The following is a 24,834-nucleotide window of genomic DNA, read 5'->3' on the forward strand; positions in this document are numbered from 1 at the left end:
TAGACATTTTCTGTAATAGTCTGTTTTACGGCTAAGAATGTTTTGCTTAGATTCAGCCCAGAGTCAAAAATGATTGTGTTTTAAACATGTAGAATAGAAAAATTTTGTGTTGCATTTTTTTTGTCTTCGGAGTAGAAACTGTTTGGGTGGTTTAGAAAGCGCATTGATGCACAGCTACTGAGTGACATCACTGGCGCATGATGGTGGGGAATCCGGTATCAAATTCATTTTCTAAATATTGGCAGTTGAATCATTTGCACTCCAGTCATATACTGTATTATTTCTGAGCCGAACTTGCAGAATATATATATATATATATATATATATATATATATATATATATATACACAGTATATATATATATATATATATATTATATAATATTGGGATAATTATATGGAGTGATTTGTTCACTTAGGGAAGGCACCTTAGCAAGGTAAATGGACTGAGTTTTATTGAGTCCCGGAAGTAGTGTGTTGGTTTATTTATTTATGTATGTATACATATATATATATATATATATATATATATCCCCTTAGAATGTAAGCTCTCATGAGCAGGGACCTCTTCCCTCATGTGCTTCTCTTTACATTTTCTTCTACTCTCTACTCCCCATTAGGGCACCTAACACGGGACCGCCAACTCCCGGCAGCTTATTGTGAGTGCTTTAATCACTATTTCAGCAATGTATATAAGTTGTGTCCCTGTCCTGCACTGTAATGTACTGTAAGTTACTTGTTTCTTGTTCACTTATTAGTTCTATGTACTATGTAAGGCGCTGCGGAACACTTGTGGCGCCATATAAATAAAGGATAATAATAATAATAATAATATACAGTATGTATTTTTAAATCCCTTGTGTCAGTCATAACAAATGTTCTAGTATTATGTTCAACGGGAGACCGACCCTCATACAGTGAACAGAATCACAATTTTGTGAAAAAGTTAAATAGGTACTTATGGCATGTTGAATAAGTACCTGTTTGAACTTTTTTCCCTGATGTTTAATAAATTTTGATTAAGTTCAAGGTCTGTGTGCCTGGTCACCAATATTATCTTGTATCACAGGCCTGTAATTCTGCTTGGCCCTTTTCGGCGTAATGCTGGCCATACACTAGTACGACCAGCATGAGATGAGATTCATCTTGCGATTTCCCTTGAACTCCCCGGCAGCTCCCTGGCAGTCCCGACCGCATGATTGACACACGATGTACATACGATTGATCTGCAGTTAGGAGGGAATGTCATTGAAAGATCACACACTTCTTCAAATGATGTCAGTTGGACGCATGATGCATCGTACGCACAAATACACGGCATGATCTGCATACGATTACGATAGATAATATGGGCTGCACATCTGATCATACGATACATTTTAAGAACGGCGGGAGGGCGCATCGGATCGTATTCTACTTAAATACTACACGATTTCGGCACAATTCATCGTACAACGCGTCTAAAATCGGGCAATCGGCCCGAAATCGTGCTAGTGTATGGCCAGCATAAGCCTTGCTTTCAGCAGAGTACAGTCCGCCATGCTCTCCTTCATTCCTCTGCAACAGGTTACCATGGTTGGTGGGAGGGGATTCTCTAACAAAACAGGCAGATAGTGACTGATAGATTGGCAGTCTTGATTTGCAAAATTTACTGTGTAGTCTGGGGGATTAATACACAAGCAGGCAGGGGTGCTGAGAGGGGGGCGGGTACTATTTACCCGGGATCGGGCTTTGTTTGGTGGAGCATGACCCCCGACCTTGTCAGCTGCTGAGGGGGACATTTTCACCCTTTGCATTGCAGCTGAGGGGGAAAAATGGCCCCCCGTGTGGCAGCTGGCACAGGGAAAACTATTTCTCAATTTTTTTAAGGGGGCGCTGTTACACCTCCTCGGATTTGGCTGTGCCCCCCCTCAGTACCGGGCCCGTGGCTCCTCATGGCAAGCAGGGACAGTTGATTGTTTCATCTTTTTGACACTGGCCGTAACGATGTGAGAGGAGCGTCAGCTGTCTGTAATGGAATGTGGAGGTTATACTATACTTTTTAACAGAATTCCAGGATAATACTATGTATTACCCTGGAGTGCTTGGTATATACCTGGATATTTATTTTTTCCTATTTAAAGACAGAAAGACTTGGGTACATGGGGGAAAAAAAAAAATCTTCCCCCACAATTACAATATTATGCCTCACATTTCGCTGATGCCACTAGCTCCTGGGCTCTTGCTGGACAAACAGCTGAATATTGGCTCAGCCCACAAAATGGCTGCCTCCACTGTGTGTATAAGCAGGCTTGCTGACATTCTAGCAGCCCCCTCCGGGAAGGCATGGTCCCGCCTCCTCTGCACCATCCATAGCCCAAATAGGGTTGTTGGGTGCAGGCCATGATGGTGAAAACTGCATTGTCACACCCTGAAACTTGTCCTTTGTATCTCGCTATGGAATCTCCATGATGAGGGTTCTGAAAAGTAGGCAGGTATGTGACATACTGTACTTGCTCACTCTGCCGAAATTTCCTGGATTTGGGGTAGAGTCTCCCCATCCTTGGAAAAGTGGACAAGCCTCCCGCATCCCAGAGCTTTTGGGTAATATTTGTACGACAAGGGGCCGTGATTCACTATGAATTGTGTCATCATGGCTCCGCCTCTAGCAACCTATTGTCAAAAATCGTGGCATAACATTGTGGGGGCAAGACTGTGATGATGTGATTGGCTACATCACACCCCCAACCATACTTGCCTACTTCTGAAAAAGGGAGATTGTGATAGTAACACCTATGAGCGCGGTGGTAAAGTGGGCGTGTACTGCTACATCTGAGAGGCGTGTCATAAAATTGATTTACATCCAAATGTCAACGAGCCCCAAAGCAGTTAGTAAGATCTACTTGTTGATGAAAACACACTGATACTTTTCAGAAAATGCTCATAGCCATAGGGATCGGATCATTGTGCCTCATAACCAATGCAAGGAAATTATACTAATGATCCCATTTGAATGTGTGTGTGTGTGTGTGTGTGTGTGTATATATATATATATATATATATATGTGTATATATGTATGTTTTTTAATTAATTTAACACCTTCATAATGGGGTAAGGTGGAATCAGGGAGATTGCTAGGCTCTTCAGGGAGACAGGGAGATTGCTGGAGTTCTACCTAATTACCAGAGGAATTCATCATTCCTCCTCTCCATAAGTATCTATTCCAAAAAGCTGTCATTTTTGCGATGACCGCTTTTTGGGAAATAAATACTTTTCCCGATCTACTCTAACTTACCGCAACTGGATCAGTGCTGCGCATGCGCTGTTACATCCATAAAAGAAGAGCATGCGCAGCACTGCCTACAGCTGTGGCTCCTGCTGCTGCTCTGACACTGTGTTCTCCCGGCAGAACACAGTAAAGTTTAGAAAAAAGAAACTTTACTGTGTTTTGCCGGGAGAACACAGTGTCAGAGCAGCAGCCGGAGCCTGAGAAGCGACCAGAGTGACGGGGGGAGCCGGCGGAGGACACGCCCAGCTGACAGCAGGTAAGTGTAACCCGCTATATGCCACCTGAGAGTGGCGTAGAGCAAAACCATCAAATTCCGAAAATACATAATTTTCGGAGTTTGATGAATAGCCTTTCCATATCCCCATACTAATGTACTAATGTTTGGGGTGTGTGGATATTAACGCAGGCAGACTTAACCAGGAGATATCAGTGATATCTCCTGTGTTAAGTGTGTTAATGAATACTAAAAAAACAGTAATTAAGGAAAATGTCCTTAAAACCGTTATTTTAGTGTTGATGAATAGGCCCCATGGAGCGAGAGTTGCCAATTTTGACCAGTATGGTATGTGGACAACCAGGGAGACCGATGTGTAGAGTTTGTACGTTCTCTCTGTGTTTGAATGGGCATCTTCCGGGCGCTACAGTTTTCCACACAAACTCCAAAAACATACTAATATGTTAATTGGCAACTGACAAAAATGAACCCTATAGTGTGTGTCTTTGTGGTAGTAAATATAGACTGTAAGCTCCACTGGTGCAGGGACTGATGTGGTATAACTAAAATATTCTATGTAAACCGCTGCGCTATATGTGTGCGTTATATAAATAGCTGTTAATAATGAGTACACGATAAATACTACAGTTGCACATGTAAAGATACAAAGACAGTCATAGATTGAGATCCAATTGCAGTGTTTAGACTGGTCTGCATAGAGCTATTTTGGTGACTATGGGGAAAAAAATTCTATTTACAAATCTCTACCCACCATGCCTCTGTGCACGTTGCATTTTTTTTCTTCGAATCTGGATGGTCATATGTTTAAGACCGCATGTAAATTGTGATGTAAGTGTATGTTGTACACTGGAGAGCGTCACTTTTATTCTGTTAACAGTCACACAACAGTTCTGCATCTTCAAATGAACAGATGGGCATCAGTTTACCACATTTACCTATTTTGGAAGGCTGAGCTCCGGGAGGGGCCGTGGAGTGGTCGGTTCAGGATGTCCCCGTGACATAAGCGAATCGCGTCTTTAGTCCTACACCCCACCCACATCATGGGAGAAGTAGGTAGGATCAGGACGGACTCCCCCAAAGTTCAAGAGTCTCCTGTAAATATGAGAGAGTGGGCAAGTATGCATTTTAATTAAAGATGTGTGTGGACCTCAGTATTCTGTTTTTTGGCAAAACCACCCTCAAATGTTTTGGTTTGGGCAAAAACACCCTCAAATGTTTTCGTTCGGATTCCGTTTTGGCTTTGGATTTCTTTAAAATTGATTAAAAAAAAATCAGCTAAAATCATGTAATTTGGACCTGTTTTAATCCAAAACTGAGATTCGCTTTTAAAATCCCAGTTCTGAACTTACAGCAGACCTGAGCCGAGACTCTGCTCTACTCAGAACCCCAAAAGTTATCTGAGACAGTACTCTGTTCTACTCAGAACCCCAAAAGTGATCCTAGATGGGACTCGTTTCTACTCAGAACCCCAAAAGTGATCCTAGCTGGGACTCTGCTCTTCTCAGAACCCCAAAAGTGATCCGAGCCGGGACTTGCTTCTACTCGGAAACCCCAAATGTGATCCGAGCCGGGACTCGGTTCTGCTTGGAACCCTTAAGTTTGGGTTTGTCTTTCAGGAAAACCGAACTGCACATCTCTAATTTTTATAGATATTTTACTAAATAATTAAACAAAATAAGTAAGTAGTTAGGTCACAATGGAGTGAGCAATAAATCCCCATTAAAGTGCTAGCGCATTCCACAGAAACATCTATAAATAGTACTTCTCCCATGCAGTCATCGCACTGTGATATAATTTCCAGCATGGCCTTTCACATGCCGGATACAGAGTACATGCCGGATACAGAGTACATGCCGGATACAGAGTACATGCCGTCGAACTGTTTTAAAGTTGCCTATTTATTCTTATTAACAATTTTTGTTTTTATGATGCTTCTTGCAGAAAAAAAATAATAATCACTTGTTAGCTGCATTTGTCAAAGCAAATATTATCAGGGCAGCTGGCTCCCCCACTACGTACTTCTGAATTGTGGAAACTCAGCTAAGTATCTGGGTTCTAGATTCCTAGGTAGAGGATAACATGGCTGCGATGCACACACATGCCACCTCCCACTGCAGTTAGGTGCATTAGTGAATCCGCCAATACAGTAGATAGTGTAGGTATCGTCTTGACAGTGGCGAGAGGGCATGAACCGGGCTCGGCGGACCACCTAGACGCACAACGGCAAAACAAAAGGAATTTGCATTGTGTAGCCCTCTTCAATCTCACAGGGCATGGGCGGCTGTCATTTTGTGGGCAGAACCACAATTCAATCTATCCATCCTCTCTCTGCGTTCGTATTACTATCTCCTAGTAAATTGATCAACTTTATTCCACTGAGCAGTGGTGGCTCCAGAGATGTGGTTGCAGTGCAGTTCAAAATTCATACAAAGGAGCCACACCAACTGCCACCCCAAATGCTGCCAGATATCGCCGGCCGGGACTCACTGGCAGTTGGTGTGGCTACCCTATTTGAATTTTGGACTGCGCTGCCACTGAGTATTGCTCCTTCGCTGTGAGTTGGTGACAGGTTGTTTTTAAGAGTGTTGCTCTGTTGGCCTCTAGACCCCTGCAACAGTTCAACAGTTATCATCATTAGAGATCAGGGCAGTGAGCCATCCATCACCCATTATACTCTCCTAGAGCCTCGTCCAGGTCATAATCATTATATTCTTCCAGAACCTCGTCCAGGACATTATTGGGAGTGAAGGAAGCGTTTTCATGTATAAGGGAACTGGAGGTCAGAAAGTGACATCTAATAATGTTCCAGGGTGTTTGGAAGATGTGATTTTTCCAAGAAGTTAACAGCGATTGTAGAGTGAATGCCAAGAACTGAATTGACATTTCCTTGCTAAGAACAAGTTTTACAGACCACTATGAAACCATTCTCTAATTCAAATCCAGGATAGCGGTGGCTGTGCTTATATGGGGTATGGAGAAGTACCCCCATGTGAAAACATTTTGCGTTATTATTTTCAGGATTGTGCGGCAGAGAGGGTAAATGCAGGGAGGGAATACACAGATGTCCACAATTTCCCTACAATCTACACTTATGGGCCTAATTACTATTTTGCGTCAATATCAAAAACTATGTTATGGCCCCTTATCATAGCGTTAGGAAATATCTAGTGATACTGGCTTGCAGTGGTGTGAATAGTCCATCCCCTTCACTGGCCAGCTCTGCATATTTGCACATGGGTGACCAGGTTTTTCTAGATGACACATGTACAGGGGGGGTTCCGGTCACATGGTCGACATTATTTCATGTCAACATGTCACCTGTGTAGACATGATGAATGTCAATATGGTCACTAATACTATTGACATGTTAAGCTTGTCGACATCATATCGACCTGATACACGTCAACATGATAAATGTCAACCTAACACCCGTGCACAGTGTAATTGGAAGTTCCGACTGCAACTGTGAATCTCTTTGCCAGCGGGGGCTTTTGCCAGCTAAAGCACATACGGGCGGCACAGTTGGCGTAATGGTTAACATTACTAACTCACAGCACTGAGGTCTTGGGTTTGATTCCCACCAAGGCCCTAATTGAGTGGTATTTGCTTTGTATGTTCTCCCCATGTTTATGTGGGTTTCCTCTGGGTGCTCCAGTTTCCTCCCACAATCCAAACACATCATACTTGCCTACCCTCCCGAGGGGGCCGTAAGCCTCCCGAAAATCTGCTGCCGTCCCCGGCCCCCTGGAAAGGCAGGCAAGCCTCCCAGCGGCCACCGCTCCCCAAGAGAAACAAGAGAAACCCCCGCAGCAAGGGAGACGAATGATGTCATTCACACTGAATCGCGTAATTGTTTGGCCCCACCGCCCTGCTCCACAATGCTGGTGATCGTGGCCAAAATGGGGTCAAAATGACGTGATCGCGTGGCCACAGCCCCGCTCTGCCCACAAACGCCAGGCAAGCTGTCTGACCATGCCCCCCTATGCCCGCCACGCCCCCCTGCTATGCAGATCTGGCTTCTCCCTCCCGGAAGGGGCAGCCAGAATGTCGACAACCCTGAAAAGCATACTGGTCGGTTAATTGGATTCAGACAAAGAATTACCCTAGTGTGTGCTTGTATCCGGGCTGGACAGGCCATCTCGCCCCAATCCGACCCTAAAGCCTCACGGTGCTCTGCTCAGCCAGTCATCTCACAGGCTGTGTTTGAAAAATGACAGTTGGGAGCTGATTGGCTGGCACCTTATCACTTTTCACTCTGTCTCCTAACACTGCTTAGTAAATAGACCCCAGAGTATGCTGCGAGGCCACGTCCTGTGATTTGATACATGCCCCCGTGAGGTGTGGCACTTTTGCCAGGGCCTTATTACAGCCCCAGTCCGTCCCTGCATGTGAGTGTACATTTGGTAGGAAATATAGATTGTAAGTTCAGCTGGGGCAGGAGCTGATGTGAATGGCCAAATATTCTGTGTAAAGAGCTGCAGAATATGTGTGTACAAATAACATATAATAAATATGTAGTGTAGCCCTTGATACATACTTGCCTACTTATGAAAATTAATTTCAGAAAGATTGTGAAGCAAACACCTATGAGCGCGGGGGTAAAGTGGGCGTGTACTGCTACATCTTAAAGCAGTGCCATAAACTTACATCCAGTGGCGGTTCTAGGGACGGGCTAACAGGGCCGTCGCCCGGGGCGCCGGCCCCTAGAGGGCGCCACTGAGTCCCCAGGAGGGCAAAAAAAAAAATTCCCATAAGAAAACCCCCCCCCCATCTGCCGGGAGGCTTGCTGCCTTTTCCGGGGGGCCGGGTGTGGCACACGATTTCCGGGAAGCTTCCGACCAAATCGGGAGGGTAGGCAGGTATGTGGTAAGTAGAATCTGATTGGTTGCTATGGGCAACATATCCACTACTAAACTTTAGTAAATATACCCCCTAGACTCTTCAGGGAGACAGGGAGATTGCTGCTATTTCAGGGAGTCTCCCTGACAATGAGGGAGAGTTGGCAAGTATGCCTTGATAGATTGAAAGAAGCCCTATCTCTGGCAATAACATATATTTTATTTGGAGAAATGGCTTTTCTCTCTTTCAGAAACAGCCCACTTACTGTTAAAGACAAATAAACTCCAGATTTTCCTATATGAGTGTGACATGCATTGTGCAATGTAGCCCTAACATTCCTCTGTTGCTCAATTAGAAATGGCACGGGATAGAAGTTAAAAATTTACTCTGACATTACTGTGTATGTATGACTATGAAATGAAACCACTATTCTGCCTTCATTGTAGTGAAAAACACACTACCCTTCCTGGCGCTGTTGGCAATATATTTAAAAAAAACACCTAATTGGTACCTGCTGCACGTAACTAGGGTCTACTTAGTACCCTAAAAATATTAACAAAGGAACAAGACTACTAAAATAGATACTGCGCTTATGACTTTTAAAAGTGTTTTTTATATGTGTATACTTTTTTTCACTTTGCTTATTAATATTGTTATTTATTGCTGCTATTTATGTGTAGTTATTTATTTGCATTTCTATTTTGTGGATATTTTGATTAAAAACGATTTTGGTAGAACCAAACAGGTGTCTTGTGCATTGAAGAAAATAATTGAATACCAGCACAGTAACTAGTTTAGTAGTCTTGTTCTTGGAGAGCAAGTCTACAAGCCTGTCAGTCAGACTCTGCCTACTGTGTCAGAGAAGCACCTTCCCCCAAATATGGCAAAGTGCTGCAGAGGGGAAAGAGAGAGAGTATGATGGACAATGACATATATATTTATCTAAGCACAAACCCTTCAATTATTCTATACACAGACTGCTGTATATTCGTGTTAATCTTAACTTGCTCTTTAAAATATGAACAAAAACTGTTCTGCCATGTTGTGACCTGTACAAACATTTGAACTAATTCCTATTTTCCCGGACAATGTGATATTTTTACTTTTCCAGAACTGCATGCTTATATAAAATTTGCTAGCGATAGCGCGATTTGCCCTAAATTGCATCATCGTGGCCCCGTCCTCTGTTTCACAATGTCAGTAATCTCGGCAAGGTGCAGCAAGAGTGGGGCCACAATTATGCGATTTAGCAGTTACGCCCCCCCACACTCCACCCCCTAATGCCAGATACTGTCTCCGGCCATGTGCCCATATGCAGCGTCATGACCCCCCGCACGCGCTGTGCTGATCCTGCTGCAGCCAGAATGTCGGCAAGTATGGTCCAGGGGGGCCGACACTGCACACCCTGCAACCATTTCTTCAATGCTCACCTCTCCGGAATCCTGTGTCAGCAATGGCAGTGCTGCACAAATCACCTGGGAAATGGCGCGGAGGCCATTTTCCCAGAGTTTTCCGCATGCACAATGGAAAAACAATCACTGGGAAAATGGCTGCTACTCCATTTCCCCAGAGACCTTGCATAGTAGACAGCGCACAGCGCCAGAGTCTACAGTACTAGTGCTCACTAATGCGCTGCCGGCTAGAGAGGAGGGGGCCTGGACGGATAAAAGCACACAGGCTCCCTCCTCTCTTAATACACCCCTGCGTCCCTATCTGCATTTATTTGCAATTGTACAAACACACCCTTACTTACTGTACTCTGTCTGTATTATAATGCCCATTATCCAAGTGCAGGTGGAGGTATAGAGGCAGAATCATGCCAATCTGCATGGGCGCATATACGTACGTTCACTTGTCTGGGTATGCGCAGAGAGAAATCAAGTAATATACTGTACACTACGCAAACTGGTGTAGTCCCCATTCTGTTTCGGCCCCAAAATGTAATTTGGATTTTGAGAGTTGGGGCCGGATTCAGATGCGGATGCATTTAAAACATTGAGTGCAAGTGTCCGAGGCGTATGCGTCCCGATGGCTACTGCCAGGGGACATAGGTGGGAACTGCATTAGAACCATGCTTTTCGCAATAGGTGTTCCTGGGAGGTGGGTTTAATCTGCGGGTGCGTCGGGACGTGTCGGTGTCAGTGACATACTTGCCGACTATTGGCTTCCTCCTTCCTGGAGGGAGCTGTCGGGCTTCCACAATGGGGGACGTGTTGCGGCAAAAGGAGGCGAGTCCAGGCAATGACGTGTCATTGGGGGGTGGAGCATGGGGCCTGACAGCACAATTGCGTCACCATGGCCACGCCCCCTCTTCACAATGCCGATATTAATGGCTTTGTGAGGCAGGGGGCGGGGCCACAATAACTCGATTCAGCACGAATCGCATCACCGCCCCCCCCAATACTGGGGTTTATACTGTAACAGCAGGGGGGGGAATGGGTTGTTGGCGGCCGGGAACCTTGCCTGCCTTTCCGGGGGGGACGGGAGTGGCACCCGATTTTCGGGAGGCTCCCGGACGAATCGGGAGGGTAGGCAAGTATGGTCAGGAACTGTGTCCATGAGCAGTCGGACATTCTGAGCAACTATAGGGTTGCTCTATTGTCTGATGGCGCAGCTGATGTCTGCTCGATGGTGCGAATATCTGCGCACCACAGCAGATTATAATAGGTGGTGGGCGTCTCAATAGACAGTCCATTGGCTCAGAAGAGAGTCCACTGGCTCAGTAGACAGTCTAATTCGGGTCCTCAGTCTCTTCCCTTCTTGCGCACATTGAGTAACGAACGCGCTGATCCTCCCATCCCCGCAGTCTCCAACTTGACGAACTGCAAAACAAAATTGGGACACATGTGGGGTTGTGTTTATGACAAGGGTTCATAAATGGCTTATGGTATCCTCAGGGCCGGATTAACAATGGGGCGGGTGGAGCTACAGCTCCAGGCCCTCCCATCAAAATAGGCCCATGGGATCTGCTGTCACTCAGACAGGAATTTTTTTTCTTCCTGTTACAGCCTGCCTGCTGCTGTCTGACTGAGGGGCCCCCGCTCCCCCATCCTCCACGGCCACCCGCGGTTCAAACACCTAACATATATTTGGTAGCTGCAGCGCAGTGGAAGGTTTCACTAGCACTAGCCCTCCCTGCGCTGCATAGTCTTAAGGGCTGGTACGGCGGCTCCTCCTCCAAGTGGCGTGACGTCACTTCACTCATTCTAAACTCAGCAGCAGCAATGGCTTCCTCATCACCTCTGCTGTACAAGATACATCTGCCTCCCTGGTGCGTTGTCGGTAACTGCGGATGATCTCTCTGCAGCCGGAGGAGGATTTCATCCTCCAACTATAAGGTAATGCCTCGCGCTAACTGGGGTAGCACTGCAGTGAGACAGTAGTGACACACGCAGCACCCAGGCTGCACTGACTCTGCCACACAAAGCCTCATCTCCACAGCGTCAAAGAAAGCCAGATTTCCCGCTACTGGCAGTCCCCTTACCCCCTCTGCTTTCCCCCTTCCCCATGCTTACCTGTACCTGTATGCTCATCTTCCCTCACCCTCCACCCTTTGTTACCTGTTGCTGCCTAATGTATCAGACCCCTTTTACAGGTGCAATTGTATTGAAATAATAAATGTTATTAAAGTTACTCACTTCCCCTATCAGGGGTTTTTAATATTATGTCTGATTGGTGTGTGTGTGTGTGTGTGTGTGTGTGTGTGTGTGTGTGTGTGTGTCTGTATCTGTGTGTGTATGTGTATATATATATGTGTATGTGTGTAAATATATATATATATATATATATATATACACAGTGTGTGTGTGTGTGTATATATATATATATATATATATATATATATATATATATACACACAGTGTGTATATATATCTCATATGTCAGGTCACCTCAGTGTGCCCCTGCTCCTCTCCATCCCCAACGCACTCTAGTACTATAGCCATGACAGCGCTGTGCTGCCCCATACATCATCACAGAGGGACGTATGTGACAGCATGCTGTTCTTCCTGTCTTTCACGCATGATCTGGTGGGCGGCACAGTGGGCATGATGGCGCAATCACATCATTGTGGCCCCACCCTTGCTACACAGTGTGTCAGATATCTATCTGCAATGTGAAGCAGGGGACAGGGCAACGATGACGGAATTCAGTACAAATCCATACAATACAATACATTGGCCATCTGGACCGCCCACTGAACTTGGGAAGACCTCAGGCGTCACTGGGAGACCCCTTAGAAAAGGGTCCTATGTGGCCCTGAATATAGATAGATATAGTCATATTTTATTATTTGTGGCACTTAGGAACTTTTTTTTAGTTCTCATTAAAGTGTCTAGATCTAATTTCTTCTGGTGAAACACACCGGCACACAATAGGCCTTTCATACATTTCAGCTCCAGGCCCAGATGAACCTTTATCTGGCACTGGGTATCCTAGAAATCATTTCCACATAATGCAAACATTTAAAAAATGTTCATTGTATAATGGGTGGGTATTCCCTTTCCTAGGCACCATGGCACATTCTAGCTGTAGCCCATTATGCACTGGAGATTACGTTGCTGAAAGTAGAGTATCCTAAGGACAAATTCCTGACCGCGGGTTATTTTGGAGAAATCCCAAAGTATATATCAGAGCCGTTTAGCAACTGTAGGCTCTCCAGGGTAAACAGGCAGGGGATATCCTCTCACATCAAAGCCTCATAGGTTACATCAGTTATTACTAGATTGTGTGAAGGGTGTATGATTTCCCAATGCTCTCATAATGTTTTCTGCAGCCACAAATACATTGCCAAAAACGTTATGGGCATTAGGAAAATCCCTTGAAGTGTGAATATCCATGAAAATGCCAAATACAGAAAAAGTAAAATAAACAGCTACCATTGTCTCCAGTGGAAGCATCCGTCACTTTGTTAGGGCTCTTGAAATGAGATGTCTAACACATTCATTTACTGCATAAATTATACTTATGACATTGAAAGACGTTTGACAGGCAGAGCAGTAACTAGGGGTCAGGACCGGCGCTCCCCATGGCACTGTGGGCTCGATTCATACCCGCTCGCTAGATGCGTTCGCACGCAGCCAGCGGATGCAAATCTGGCAAACCCACAGCAAGGCAGGCGATCGCACGGCAAGGCATTAGCACGCTCACATTGCAAACATCGGCAGGCTGCGTGTGAACGCATACTAGCGAGCAGGTCTGAATCAGGCCCAGTGTCACTAGCAGTGGCGGATTTTACCTAGGGGCTGCGAGGCTGCAGCCCCCCCAGTAAAATCCTCCACTGTACTGGCTACACTGTGTGACAGGAGGTGGCTTCATATTGGAAGCGCCTCCTGCCAGTCACACTGAAGACAGGCAGCCCCAGGGGGAGGTGTCTCCTCCCCTGGGACTCCAAGTCTGGGCAGTGTCAGATTAAGGTCCACATAGGCCTGGAGCTGAAATTTATGAATGGCCTATTGTGTGCCACTGTAGGGGTTGTGACCAGCCCTGAGTGAGTGTGACTAGTGATGTGGTGTCATAACCGGTGCTGCAGAGGAGTGGTCTGCACAATGGGTGTGGGTAATGCCATGAGGGGCATAGTTAGCACCTGTACTATTTCTTAGCAGGAACTCAGTTCCTGAACCTCTCATTAACTATGGCGTAATGTCCTGGACTAAATGCGTGTGCATGTATGTGTGTGTGTGTGTGTGTGTGTGTGTGTGTGTGTGTGTGTGTGTATATATATATATATATATATATATAATTTATTTATTGTTTAGCATAAGTCCTGATAAAAAAGCCCTGTGTGGCTTTGAAACATTGACACCTTGTGTGATATGCCATTCTAATATATATCGTCTATTCTGAAGAAGGAGTGCCGCCTTTTTATTCCTGGAGCTATCTGTGGCTTCATGAGGGGTACATAATTGCTATTACCTGTTTGGAAAGGCACCCTTAAGATTACTTATCCTTGTCCAGAGTGCCTAGTGCCCAACTGCATATATACACACACACTAGCTGGAGTACCCGGCGTTGCCTGGGATTTTAAGAATGTTTACACATCATCCTCCAACAAACCTCTCCTTAGGCAGGCCTCCTGAAAAGTGTGACAAACTTCCTCATCCACAGTCCTAAGGTCTTTGAAGGAAGAAGGACCTGTAAAGGTATAAAGCAAACTTCGGAGATAGAAGCATTAAAAATTTGTCGGATGTACTGTGTAAACACGGCCAAGAGCTTCTGTTGCTCTGATACCAGGATGACTGTGTACTTCCTGGTTGTTGGATCGCACTATGAAATGCACAGCAACCACTTCCAGTTCCTTATGCAGCTGTTTGCGGCATTCAGGGTCTCCACGGTGTATACGATTCATTCAATCGGTTTTACCCTTCAGGGGCTGACAAAGGAATGAACCAGAAGTAGCCTCTGTGCGTTCCATAGTGCGGTCCAGCAACCAAGGAGGTAGACAAAACAGGTTGGTCGCCACTGTTGACACCATCTAGTTGTGTAAGCTGATGCATGAGCAAGTATACATAAAAGTTTGTGCTACAGAGCTGTGTTTTTGCATCCCAGTATAGTTGCCATCTTTATGGGGCTGACTGTAAATCAGATGGATCTCTCCTCATGGATGCAGATATCAATTTTGACCATATTCAGACTCCTAATAAGCCTGACTTAATAGCAATAGTGGTTCCTCAGTGCAGGTTTGCTGACTGTGTCGGCAGTGCAGGGGTATTCTCAATGCAGGGTGCCGGTGATGTCGGCAGTGTGGGGGTGCCAGCGGTGTCCTCAGTGCAGGTTTGCTGTGTTGGCAGTGCAAGGGTGTTCTCAATGCAGCGTGCCGGTGGTGTCGGCAGAGCGGGGGTGCCAGCAGTGTCCTCAGTGCATGTGTGCTGACAGTGTCGGCAGTGCAGGGGTGCTAGTGGTGTCCTCAGTGTGGGAGTGCCGACAGTGTTGGCAGTGTGGAGGTCGCTAAGGGTGTCCTGAGTATGTGGGGCAGCATTGCAGGCATGCCGACAGTGTCAGCAGCGGTGGTGTCATCGGCGGGGGATGCTGCCAGTGGAGGTGCTGATGGTGTCGGCAGAGGGGGATGCTGGCGGTGTCAAGCAGCGAGGGATGACGGGTGCCATCTTCTTGTGCATATTAAATGGGCTTAACGCTGATTGGCTGAGAGCCGTGACAGATGGCTCTCTCAGCCAATCAGTGTTAAGCCCGCTCAATACAAAACCTTGCGACCCGACAGCGGCATTGCGAGGTTTTGCATCGGGTAAGGGATCCAGGGCAGGCAGGGAGATCAGAGCTTGGCTCTAGTAAATGATGCTCAGGGACTTAGATTATATACTACAGAATAAAATTCCATAATTCCTTAGTATGTAGCAAAATGCATGTTATAAAATCAAATTATGAAATGAAACAAAAATAAAATCTTTATATTACAACCAGGAAGTACACAGTCATCCTGGTATCAGAGCAACAGAAGCTCTTGGCCGTGTTTACACTGTACATCCGACAAATTCTGAATGCTTCTATCTCTGAAGTTTGCTTTACACCGTTACAGGTCCTACTTCCTTCAAAGACCTTAGGACTGTGGATGGGGAAGCTTGTCACACTTTTCGGGAGGCCTGCCTAAGGAGAGGTTTGTTGGAGGATGATGTCTAAACAAACATTCTTAAAATCCCGGGCAACGCCGGGTACTCCAGCTAGTGTGTGTGTGTGTGTGTGTGTATATATATATATATATCTGTGTGTATGTATGTGTGTGTATATATATATATGCCTCAGGTGAGCTTTATGACAGTCATCTGTGACTTTGCTCTTCCTTGGGCAGATCACGGCACACAATTAAATGTCTCTCCTTCCTGTCCCTCCATCCCAGTCTCTTACAAAACCAGCCCAAGCTGCACCTCAGCCTCCCTACTGACAGAACAGCTGCCTGTCACTGTCTGACCAGTACAAATCTGTGACAGACAGGCAGCTTCATGTGCAGACAGTGCAGCGCAAACTGCCTGACAACGGTCACCCCCATTGAGAGTTGAGGTTTAGGCAGTGCCAAATGAAGGTCTGCATGGCCCTGGAGCTACAATTCATGAATAGCCGTTTATTTTATTACCAGTTATTTATATATTGCACACATATTCCCCAGCGCTTTACATTCCCATCTGTCCCTGCCCCAGTGGAGCTTACACTCTATGTACCCTACCACAGGCACACACATACACACTAGGGTTATTTTTTGTTGGGAGCCAATTAACCTACCAGGGAAACCAGGGCACCTGGAGGAAGCCCACGCAAGCATAGGGAGAATATACATACGTCACACAGTTAGGGCCGTAGTGGGAATCAAACCTACGACCTCAGTGCTGTGAGGCAGCAATGCTAACCATAACACCTTCTGTGCTGCCCGTACCATTGCATATATATAAAAACCCAGGACCAGTGCTTATTAGCTAATACTTAAGTCTCAACTTGTTTTAAATCTTTCAGCCATGTGATCAATAGAACTAATGTCTAAGGCTGGAGCAAGAGCCAAATGGGACTGTCCTAAGATGGGGGATGGATAACTGGTACATTCCTCTCATGTCCACTTTTACTTCTCTGTCTACCACTCTCTCTTCCTATCCTCTTTCCAACTGGTTCCTTTTCCACCCCATGCTCTTCTCTATGGCTCTGCCCATGTTTGTCTCTATCTCCTTTCCTTTTGCCCATACCGCTGTTTTTGATCTCTTCCTCATCTTTGCACCTTTTCCCTCTAAACACTCTCTGTCTTTCTCTCTCTTTTAGCAACTAACTTTCTACTTCTTTATACCTCTCTCTCTCTCTCTCTTCCTCGCTGCACTGCTCCTCTGGTAACTTATCAGAAGCAGCAGACAGTGATAGCCAGGAGGAAGCTCCGCGATGGCAGTGGTGAGAACAGTCACAGCCAGAGGCATATTATTATACCCCTTTTACCCTCTGACTCGTTGTGTCACATGGCTCACGTATCCTTCTTCTTACGACAGAAACATGTATGTTCTCCAGCTCCCGGTTGTTTTTTCTACCTCCGCTGGTGGATAAGGGCTGGCAGGGGTGCTTTTAAATGTGAAGCCCACGGTGTGCCTGCAGCATTCACAGTGGCCTCAATAATTTGGTTATTGCAGAAGAAGTTCATCTGGACAATGGGGGAGTGGTCACTCAAAGGGGGTGTGTACTTAAGACACCTCCCATTTCAATCAGTGTAGTTTACCACACCGTAGTACCCCTTATACACATTATGCCACACAATAGTAGTGTACCTTATAACACATTAAGTCATGCAGTGGCTTTTATATATTATTCCGCACAGTAATGCAACTTACAGTGTAATGCCCCTTAAGGCTTACACATGATAGTAGGAGAGGGAGATGAGGGGAGAGGAGTAGGCGGGAAGGAGGGAGAGGGAAGGGAGGGGATGGGATGGGGGTTGCAGACACAAGGAAGTAAAATTCTCACCTTGTTGCTTTTCCCTCCTGAACTGTGCGGAGCACGTGGTGACAGTAGCATGTACCGCCTGTGAGGAGAGCAGATAAGTGACTGGCAGGGACCCATAGTGTGCGCTGTCTCACGAAGGCAATGGCACCATGCCCACAATGATCTAGTCTAAAAGGGGAGACCTGGGACACTGCTTCCTGGGTTTTTTTAGATAAATATTTACTAGTCCCACATCCTATTTGCAAACAGATATTGGTGTCCAATAAGGCGATCTCTGGTCCCTCTGCAGGACATTGTTACAGTGAAAAAAAAAAATCACAAAACATTGCATAGTAAAACCCTGTCCATATATTAGACCTGTAAAGCATTTTATTGTAAATACAAAGAATATTCTAAATTCAAGTCACTGTGTGTCGGAGCACAGTCTGGAGCTGATGATGAAGCTTGCTGTGTCAGCGCACAGCCTGGAGCTTATGATGAAGCTTGCTGTGTCAGTTCACAGCCTGGAGCTGATAATGAAGCTTTCTGTGTCAGAGCACAGTCTGGAGCTGATGATGAAGCATGCTGTGTCAGAGCACAGCCTGGAGCTGATGGTAAAGCTTGCTGTGTCAGTGCACAGCCTGGAGCTGATGATGAAGCTTGCTGTGTCAGAACACAGTCTGGAGCTGATGATGAAGCTTGCTGTGTCAGAGCACAGTCTGGAGCTGATGGTAGAGCTTGCTGTGTCAGTGCACAGCCTGGAGCTGATGATGAAGCTTGCTGTGTCAGCGCACAGCCTGGAGCTTATGATGAAGCTTGCTGTGTCAGAGCACAGTCTGGAGCTGATGATAAAGCCTGCTGTGTCAGAGCACAGTCCGGAGCTGATGGTAGAGCTTGCTGTGTCAGTGCACAGCCTGGAGCTGATGATGAAGCATGCTGTGTCAGTGCACAGCCTGGAGCTGATGATGAAGCCTGCTGTGTCAGTGCACAGCCTGGAGCTGATGGTGAAGCTTGCTGTATTAGTTCACAGCTTGGATCGGATGGTGGAGATTGCTGTGTATAGTATTTAGCCTGGAGTAATGTTGATTACTTGTCCAGTACTATACTAGGCTGATCTCCTGTTCACCCTCAGCTTTGAGATCAACAAAGATCTGGATGAAATAATGGTGGTCGGCATGGAAGCGCAGCATCTTTGAGCTCATGAAATTAATGATGTAGAGGCAACGGCTCCAAAAGTCTTCCTTTGAACTTTCCACTAGGAATGGCTTCATTGGATAGGAGATCTCACTACCCAAGTATGCGTAGGATATATACAGACATGTGGATAGAAATGCCAGTAGGTCTTGCTCACTGTCCAACTCTGATAGATTGAACTCTCGGCAGAGCATGTAGAGGAACACTACATTGGCCGGGTTGATGAAGCCTTCTTCCTGCTAGTATCGAGTGAGAGAGTCGTCTATACTTGTCATCCATAAAATGATATCTGTAGGTGACAGATTGTTCAGCTGGTGACAACTTCCACAGATGAACTCGGCAAAGCAGCTCAGGAGCTCGCTGGTGGATGCCTGCATCTTTGTGCATTTTGGATTCAAGCACACTTGCTGGTCTTCAACAACATTAGAAGCAAGCTTCTTAGCAAAAGTGTTGTCTGAGGCCTGCGTGAAAATTGTTAAATCAACACAGGATAGAGAATCCTTCATGCTCTCTCTGATGAGATGAGTGACATCGGTTTCACCATGTCTGCGTTTTCTCCTCTTAGCCATAAATCGCCTAAAACGCCAGATGAGCGACTGTCTTTCGACAGATCTTCCAGTTTTGCTGTTCTTGACAGCAGCACGATGGGTCCCATTTGATAATTCTTCCTTGGGCTGACCCGCCTTTCGGAAGCACCGAAATGGGAGACAATTCCACATTCCTATTCTTTATCCACGGTACCTGCAAGCAGAAATGTCTGCAGGAATCAAATTCAGATTCGGATCTGTGGTGGTTCTGACTGCAGCAATCAGATAGGCACAATCCGTATCCAGCACTTTGTGAAAGAAGCTGCCCGTTTGTAGACTAGGCAGCGACTGAGTCCTGGAGGTTGTTGTCAGAGGTACTCTGCTTACATTGGGCATTGTGACACGGAATGATGATTGTGATGCGTTATTTATGCTAATGAGCTACTGATAACATTCTAGACAATTCAAAAAGTGACATAACCTTTTGTGAGTACACTGAATGTGCTGGCCAGGCAACAGCAGAAAACTATAGTAAACCAATCTAGCACTGATTATCTATGTCCAGTGTGTAAATATTAAGAGTAAAATCATTAACTGAATACGCAAGTCTGTGGCACCCAGGTAGCACAAGCCATCAAAATGAAATTATAGTTTTTGAAATTCATTATAGCAATTACCTAAAATAAATCATTAACTCTGAGGTTCTGTGTGAGATTTTTGTGTAATCCTAATAAATTAAAACCCCTTATAACAAACCGGTGTTAAACCAAAGTCCAAAGAAGAGGGAGTCAATTTACATTTCACTGACATAGAAAATCTAATTTATGTTGGCAGAGATTTGTCTTAACAGTGTTTTCTGTATCTGGTTTAGCTTATACACCCGGACCCTTTACCTTAGATATCAGTCACAGGTGAAGGTAAGGAGCTCTGCTCGCGAACTAAAACTGCATCTTTACAGTGAGTTTTAGGTCCAGAACATGCCGTGGCTTTGTCACCATAGTGAGAAACGTGTCCTGATGTATTAGATATGTACTATATATCATAAGGACACTTTTATGTATTCATTTTTATCACAACTGAGGCACCAAAGTCAAAAGTGCTCTCTCTGGGGGAGATGTATTATAGCCGCATGCATCATGCCCCTAAAATTGTTCCTGCTTCACCTCTTTAACGAGACAAAGCAGGAAGCAGTACTGACGAGATGTAATAACAAATGATAACTCCCCCCTCTGGCGATCCCTGCCAGACCCCACAGCGCATTAGCCTAGCGCTGTGTCTTACCCAGAGTTGCCTACCTTTGAAGATCTCTTCCCGGGAGATGCCCGGGTAAGAGAAGCAGAAGGGAGGCAATGGGGGGCGGGGCCTGACGATTCACGTCATTAAGCCCCGCCCCCTCACGGTAAAATTGTCCCGATTGGCTAAAATTTGCATAGAGAGCGGGGCCAAATGATGTGATTCATGTAGAATCACGTTTTAAGCCCTGCCCCCTACACGGAGACCCACGATCGCCGCGGGTATTCTCCTCATTCTGCCCACTTCACTAGGAAGTGGGCAGAATGCGGGAGAAATGCCTACCCTTCCGGGAGTGCGGGGGGTTACCCGAAAAATCGGGAGCCTCCCGCGAAAACCGGGAGGGTACCTTAGGCCGGCTCCACTGGGCATACACGAGATCTCACGTGCAGCCCGGAGTCGGCAGCCGCGGCAACCAGGGACGGTGCTGTCCCTGCTGTGGTGATAGGGGAACATCAGCTGCAGTCATACATTGGGTGGTACATCGGCGCGCTATCTTCTAGATAGCGGCGCCAATAATGACAGTGGTACATATCATTTTCCACCCAACCCCATATTAATACATGGGGAAGAAGCAGTATCAGCGCACATAACGTGCACTGATACCACTAATTTCCCTAACGCCTGTTCATACATCTCGTCCTCTGTGCAGCTGCGTACGGCTATCGGCGATGTATCAGACGATCTCTGCAGTGTGGATGATGCTGTAACTAAGCAGACATAAAGGCAGCGCTACACATTGTTACTGTGTGTGTCTGCGCTGTAAGATGCCGGTGTCTGCTCTCACATACACACTAGTAGGTAACATGCTGTGTATTATAATAGTATGCAGGACCGGATTATAGGCAGGGCGGACGGGGCGGTCATCCAGGGGCCCCCACACCAGTGCCAGATTAAGTTCCAAAAGGGCCTGGAGCTGACATTTATTTAGGGGCTTTTGTGTGCTGCTAGAGAGGGTGTGACCAGCGCTGTGCAGTGTGACTATTGATGTGGGTGCATAACTAGCAGTGTGGTTTGCACAGGGGGTGTGGCCTGTGCCATGAGGCTCCACGGAGGGCACAGCTAGCGCCCTCCACGGAGGGCACAGCTAGCACCTACCTTCAACCACTTTATAGTGGAGCTATATCAAAAATAATTATTTTTGTTTTGTAAAAGGGTGTGATCTGTGGGCCAGATTCAGAGACTGTCACAATGCTGATGTTTTCACAAATGGCTGATTTTCTTCTACTGCGCATGCCTGTATATCACACTACCCATGTGCTGCAATGGGCCTGCAACAGCTGTCGCAGTGAGGATTTTTCTTCAAAGTAATTGACAGGCTTAGGTATTAAACACAATGTAATATGGAGGCATGTTACAATAAGCAGCATTTTGTGTAACTTAAATGACTGAGGGTCTAGTTACTAAGCAGTGTTAGGAGACAGAGTGAAAAGTGATAAGGTGCCAGCCAATCAGCTCCCAGCTGTCATTTTTCAAACACAGCCTGTGAGATGGCAGTTAGGAGCTGATTGTCTGGCACCTTATCACTTTCTTATCACTTTTCACTTCTCACTTTTCACTCTGTCTCCTAACACTGCTTAGTAAATAGACCCCTGATTGTTTTATGTATCTATGAGGTTATAATGTCTTGTGCCTTTTGCTAAAGATTCTACGTTGGCATTATAATATTATTTATGCTGTATAAACATTTAAGGCAGACTTTAACTTTAAAAGGAAAAATGTGTTTAGGGGCCTATTCATGATCCCGAACAGACCTGATGCACATGCAGAAACGCTAGTCCACATGTTTTCACTTTTCTGTAACAGCCGCCTAGGATTCAGCAAACTTTAGTTTGCTTGTGGTACCCAACAACAACTTAAGATGGTGGTGATTCCTGGATCCTCGCTCCTTCCAATGGGAAGAAGGTCTGAGGTTGCGAAGAGGGATCCAAGCAGATCCCTTCACAACCTCTGCACTGTGAGCCCTCAGGTCACACATGTGCAGTCAGCTGGGTCGTCTGGGGTAGTGTAAAGGTTGGTACACACTAGAAGATATGTCGCCCTGATCCGCGGATCAGGCCATCCAGGGCCTAAACCTAGCCCTCCCCCCCTTAATGCCAAACCCTAACCATCCCCCCTAGGGGTGCTAAACCCTAACCTCCCCCCCAAAACCTACCACTAACCCCACTAAGCTTACTAAACCTAATCCTCCCCACTTAGTGCCTCAACCCACCCTCCGCAGTGGTGCCTAACCCTAACCGTTCCCCCTAAGGGTGCCAAACCCCAACCTCCAACCCCAAAATCTAACCCCGCTAAGCTCTCTAAACCTATCCCTCACCCTGCAGCTAACTCTAAGGGCTCCTCGGACTTACCTCATTCGGGCATGCGTCCTTCGGCATTCCAACGTCGGGATTAAGCTAGGCATAGGTTTTTCGACACCTATCTTAAGTCCCTCGGGATACTGTTGTCGGTTATGAGACCGGCGGCATTGCGGCATCGTATGGGACATACTCCAAGAAGACGACAACAGCACTGTCCTGCATAGTATATGTATAGGAGAACACAGTCTATGATGTCACTCTATAGGGATAGGCAGCCCCGTAACAGAGCGCCAGTACGCCATAACCCTGCGCCCCATGCCACTTCACCAGGTAAATAGGGTGCTGCTTGGGGCATCCTATGGACACTCCGAGCAGCAGTACAGAGCCCACAGGACTGTGGGAGACGTCATGCGATGCGCCTATCCCAACACAGTGCAGGAGATGGGAATAAGAGCACGGGATGCAGCCGCTGGTTCTGCTGTCAGGGCACCCCGCTCTGTGCGACTGGGAGTAGGGACTGCAAAACTCCTGAATGGGGATTAAAGTCTGAGCCTGTGTTTACTTACATGAAACCATAATTAATGTCCACTCACTTGTCAAAATCCACCCACTGGAAGAGTTCTTTATACTTCTGATTATCCCTTTCTGTTTTAGCTTTCTGCTTCTTCTGGAGAAAACTCTCTTTATATGGTTTATCTTCAATATCTACATCCCCAGGTAAAATGAATGTGCCATGCACAGGATGACATGACGGCAAATAAACTGTAAATGTGTACCTATGACGTGAATAAGGGGGCCGAGCTTCAGATAGTCACGGTGGGTGGACGGCGCTTCGGTCGGCTGTGGGCGGGGCTTCGCGCACCTGGCGGCGGGGTGGGTAGTGGGTGAAACTGTGAATAGGTTGGGCCTCGTCCTCAGGGTATGAATTTGCTGAGCGTCAGACGGCCGCTTGTGGTGACAGGACATTTTTTTACCTGTCAACACTGCACTGCCTGCAATGAAGCCTGTGGACCTATTCTTATGGGAGGCCTGGAGCTGGAGCTCCACCCGCCCCATTGTTAATCCGGCCCTGTCTGGGCTGAGATAAGCAGAATGCGGCTTCCAGTGGAAGCCGCTGCTCTGCCTTTTGGGCAGCCCTACAGGGCTTCTTGAGGCTGCAACCAATGCAGCTCTGAGAAGCTGGTCTAGTGTTATGCGCATGCGCATCGGTACCGCCGCTCATGCGCTTGTGAGAGTCCCAGCGCCTGACCTTCATTCTGCAGGCGCCAGGACCAGAAGCAGCGGCAGCCCCCCTCAGGTAAAACAGGACAGTACAGGAGCCGCTGCTGGTCACCAGCATTTGACTTGCAGGGTGCTTGGTGCTGAGAGAGAGTGACCTCTGGTGTCTCTATCCATTGGAGCGAGAATCCTGGACTGCCTGAGGCACGACCTCCATCCTTGTGCGCTACTGCGCATATGTTGCCACACCGTGCATCTTCAGCCCCTGAGAGTTTCCATAGTGGAGAGAGAGAAAGTTACAGAGGCCAGTGACCCACTGCTCCACCAATGCCATGCCATACCACTGTACTGTATAGGGGAGATGTATTATAGTGACACTCTTTACCGAGGCGAAGCAGGAAGCACTAACAATGAGATATATTAGCATCTCATCGGCCGGAGCGGGGGAGTGATAACTCTCCCTTCCAGCTATCCCTGCCTGAGGACATAGCGCATCAGCCTAGTTCATACATAGCCCAGTGCTGATGCGCTGTGTCTCACTCCTGGCCTGCTCCACTGAGCATG

The 24,834-nt window shown here is 46.5% G+C and overlaps 1 protein-coding gene and 1 pseudogene across 8 annotated transcripts in view; one reads left to right on the forward strand and one right to left on the reverse strand.

Annotated features, from left to right (window-relative positions):
* The window catches only part of LOC148510580 (gap junction gamma-1 protein-like), a 165,187-nt gene that overhangs the window by 118,132 nt on the left and 22,221 nt on the right, over positions 1–24,834 (forward strand). The window contains exon 2 of one of the 8 annotated variants that reach the window (XM_088442574.1): positions 620–658. The exons of the other annotated variants lie outside the window; for them this stretch is intronic. The gene's annotated coding sequence lies outside the window, so the exon portion shown is untranslated. The remainder of the gene's footprint in view (positions 1–619; positions 659–24,834) is intronic. 8 annotated transcript variants of the gene reach the window in all.
* LOC148510581 (cyclin-dependent kinase 5 activator 1-like) lies at positions 18,842–19,654 on the reverse strand (annotated as a pseudogene).

This window comes from Taudactylus pleione, unplaced genomic scaffold (genome assembly GCF_031769625.1).
Source record: "Taudactylus pleione unplaced genomic scaffold, aTauple2 ptg000314l, whole genome shotgun sequence".
Taxonomy (NCBI): Eukaryota; Metazoa; Chordata; class Amphibia; order Anura; family Myobatrachidae; genus Taudactylus; species Taudactylus pleione.